Source organism: Crocodylus siamensis, chromosome 6 (assembly GCF_052110815.1).
Source record: "Crocodylus siamensis isolate JL-2025a chromosome 6, ASM5211081v1, whole genome shotgun sequence".
Lineage (NCBI taxonomy): Eukaryota > Metazoa > Chordata > Crocodylia > Crocodylidae > Crocodylus > Crocodylus siamensis.
In genome coordinates, this window is record NC_143400.1 from 24982940 (window position 1) to 24987291 (window position 4352).

The 4352-nt window shown below is 44.9% G+C and overlaps 1 pseudogene; it reads right to left on the reverse strand.

Annotated features, from left to right (window-relative positions):
• Positions 1 to 393: 393 nt before the first annotated feature.
• LOC149861802 (olfactory receptor 13G1-like) lies at positions 394 to 1342 on the reverse strand (annotated as a pseudogene).
• Positions 1343 to 4352: the final 3010 nt, after the last annotated feature.

The window sequence follows — 4352 nt, forward strand, 5'->3', positions numbered from 1 at the left end:
TTCTAAGTTTTCTTGCCAAATTAAAAATTGATGTAACTAATGTTACCCTTACCTTTAGTATAATGCTGTGACCAATAATTTGCCCTACCACCAAACTGGAGGACCATTGCTTCACTTCTTAGTCTGTCAACTATTCTTTGAATCTGTCCAACTAGGGAGATCCCTGTGGTAGCAAAACTACCACAAACCATATGTCTCAGGATCCTGAAAGAACCCAAGGCCTCAAGGTATTATGAGCAGTAAAGAAGAGAGTAAGAGGAAAGGAAAGCCTTATTAGTGTCTGGAGGAAGAGTCATGCTTGCTTCTTTGAATGTGCGTATGGCGATGGAGATCTTCAAATATGCCTACCAATGAAACTGGTTTTAATTTTGGTTGGGCAGGGGGGAAGTTTAATCAGAAGAGCTGTAGAGAATAAATCACTTCGTTCAAGGCCACTTTGACTTCCTTGTTGCACAGACTGTAGATCAGAGGATTCAGTGTAGGAGTCACAAGTGAGTACAGAATGGCCGCTATCTTGTCCTTATCCAGTGAGTAGCTGGATGTTGGCCGAAAGTACGTATAGATAATGGCAGAGTAGTATAGGGTGACCACAACAAGATGTGAGGAAAATGTAGAGAAGGCCCTTTGCTTCCCTTCAGAGCTCTGAATTTTCAGAATGCTGATAGTGATGAAGCCATGCTGGTCATTACGAAGTTACTAATGTCTAGGAAGACATCAGCAATGAAGACAATGATTTCATTGAGATAGGTTGAGTTGCAGGACAAAGCCAGCAGAGGTGGGATTTCACAGAAGTGCTGGATGAAGTAAGGCCCACAAAAATTTAGTCAAAGCATGAGCAAGGTGAGCACCAAGGAACTAACTGATTGATCCAACTGACCAGACAATGGCTACTAATGTCATACAAACACTCTTGGTCATGGCAGTTACATAGCACAAGGGATGACAGATGGCCATGTCCCAGTCAAAAGCCATGGCTGTAAGAAGCACAAGCTCTGTTCCAGAGGACAAACTGAAAGGAAAGAGCTGGGCCATGCATCCATCAAAGGAGGTGGTTTTCTTACCAAGTATCAGGTTCTGCATCATTTTGGGTAGAAAGCATCATTTTGGGTAGAATGGCAGAAGTGCAAATTGTTTTGATTAGGGCCAAGTTAGCAATGAAGAAGTACATGGGGTGTTGCAAAGGTGGGTGCAAGACAATAGCCAGGATGGTCAGGGAATTGCCCTCGATGGCAACAACAAAAAGGCAAAACACAGTTCCAAAAAATAGCCCCTGTAAGTGAGGATGGTCAAAGAGCCCCTGTATGTTCAACTCAGATACTCTGGTATGGTTATTGGATTCCATTTAATAAGGCAATACTTCTGTAGGAATGAAAATGAACATGTAAATAATCATAAACATCTGACACGTAGAGCTACTAGGCGGTCTATCAAACTGACAGCCAGGCTAAGTGTGGATAGATGGATTAATAGGAACAACTGTGACAATGACAACAACAACAATAATAATGATAATACAGCACGCATACAGGATGTTCAGCTCAAACTTTTAGGACATTCTAGACAAATCACACAGCTTATTACAAAACTAAGCACTATAAATACATGTAAATATTAGACTTTGTAAGTTCTTAAATCTACATTCCTCCAAATGTTGAGGGGAGCAGGAGGAAAATAACAATATGAAATGTTCTTCCCTGGAGCAGCATTAGATCATAGCATATTCTGGAATATATGACCCTCATCAGGCGTAATGCAGATACAATATGACCTAAAAAGATACACCATCACCTCAAGAATAATGCGCATTCCACTGTCTACATAAGCTCCAATGAGCTGAACTATTCTGTAACTATTCATCCCTTAACAAGGTGTGCATCTGGATGGGAGCATGACATAAGAAGTCACTTCTTTGACTTCTGCGACTTCTTCATAAGAAGTCACCTACTTTCCTTTCCTTTAAGTTACTGGGGTAAATCAGGAATAATTCCTATGAAATGTTCCCCTCATTAGAGTTACATTCATAAGCGTCTTTTTAGGTGACAGGAGAAAGGAAGCCACGGAATTTAATATTCTTTTTATTTGTCTATTTATTTTTTGAAGCCATCACATAACACACCAATGGTTCCATAATTTCATATCTAGCTTATGCAGGAATACCTAAAGACAGCCTTTCTGTGCTATATAGGATCCTGTATCTCCTTCCATTGTCTTCAGTGTAACGGTTTTATTTTTATTTTTCCTTATGTATAACTGCCACGCGGCACTCTCACATTTATGTAACATTATGAAGTCTTAACTAGTAAGCTAAATGAGCGCTTTGTATTTTTCTCTGTTGGCATTAAGCTACACATGCGCATTTTGTAGATTTTATTTCTTATCTAGAAGTGTTATTTTTGCAGCAATGAAACTTATGTAAAAAGTCTGCCTAGCAATTACTATGTAAAAGAAACTATCCTGTCCCTGTATGGTCAGCTTATATCATAGTTAGTGTCACAGAGGCAGTCCAACCAACATCTATAAAGAGGCAAAGAAACAGAAAACAGCAGAGACGACGACCAGAAAACTCTATAGGCCCGATCACCCTATAGACCGGTTCTCAGCCTCTCCGTCTGGGCCTACCCCAGCGAAGACAAAGGCCTCGAAAATCCAACAACTAACAACGATTCACTGTGTTACAGTTTTGTACTGTATAGCCCACTCATGAGCTGTTGACCAGTTCTGGGACTACGGAGCCGGCAGCCGCACCTAGCTTTGGACTAGCTCCAGTGTTGGAACGCAAGGGCTGGCTCTGGAACCCCGTGAACCAACAGACCCCTTTAGTATCCAGCATACTGTAACTGAAGAAACATCGGAGACTCCACTCCTCGACTGCCTCTCATCGTAGCTTAGACAGCATATCTACGCTCGCTATACTTATATTTACTGCAGCTTTGTTCCAACCGGCCTCCTCTCTTATTCATAAGAGGGTGAGGCCAGGTGAGTGAATAAAATCTTTTTGTTTTATCCTATATCTACTCTGTAATAACTTCTATTACTAACATCCCATCTAAATGAGCCGTTAAGCAGTTCTGGGACTACGGAGCCGGCAGCCGCACCTAGCTTTGGACTAATTCCACTGTTGGAGAGCAAGGGCTGGCTCTGGAACCTCGTGAACCAACGGACACCCTATAAATTAAGAAACATTAACAACTTACTCTAAGTCGTCTACTTGTGCCAACTCGGCGAACCTCGAGGGCGGCTATAAAGCTACCTCCATTCCCGCCCCACAAGCCATGCGCTCGCACAGCTCTGCAAAGCCCGCGGCTCCCCTAAGCGGTGCCGGAACCGCTAGCCCGGCATTCCGCCACATTCAGTAAAAGCAATAAAGCGCTTTAGGAGGTAAAACTCTGACTATGATCTCTCCACCTCACTTCATTGAGACAAGCATGTCTCCATTGGGCACATCCACACATGCAGACATGTGCACTTGCAGCAGCTTAAATAGGAGAGGCACACAGTCTATCTGGGGCTTTTTGCCTCAGCGCATGTGCCCAGACACGCACTTTGATGTGGGGTACATTGTGCCACTTGAGGCAAAATAACTCTGCCCAGCTCCGCCTGGATCTGCAACCAGGGGAAGCTAGAGCTGTGTGAGACCGGTCGGGAAGGGAGTGGACCCAGTGAGCATCCTTGGGGAGATCCTGATGGGCTACTCTCTGGTGGACATCTGGCATGCCTGTCACCCTGCCGACCCTCCTGCCTTCACCTATGTGAGGGTGGAAGAGGAGCAGGCATGCCACTCCTGGTTGGACCCAGTTTATATCTCTTTGCCACACTTTGCCGTGATCTGAGCCAAATTTGAGGGAAGTGGGGAACTACCCCTGTCATGCTGGAGGGCCACGCTGACCCTCCTGCCAAAGAAGGGGAATCCCCATCACCTAATAAACTGGTGTCTTGTGTCCCTCCTCTGCACGGACTACAAGGAGGCAGTGAAGGCCATCTCACTGCTCCTGCAGTCCATGCTGATGGATGTGATCCATCCCGACCAGGTGTAGACAGTGTCCAGATATTTCATCTTCAACAAACTGTACCTGGTTTGGGACCTCCTGGAACTAGCATGCTGGGAAGGCCTGTCTTTTGCCCTCCTGTCCTTGGACCAGGAGAAGGCATTTGTCAAGGTGGATCATGGGTACCTCATAGGCAAGCTGTGGGCCTTTGGCTTTGGGCCCCACTGTGTGCAGGCTCTCCAGGTTCTGTACACCTCTGTAGAGTGTTTGGTTAAGCTCAACTGGACCCTGATAGAGCCCATCCTGTTTAGGCAAGGCTGTCTGCTATCAGGCTACCTGTATGCCTAGACCCTGGAGCCCTTTCTC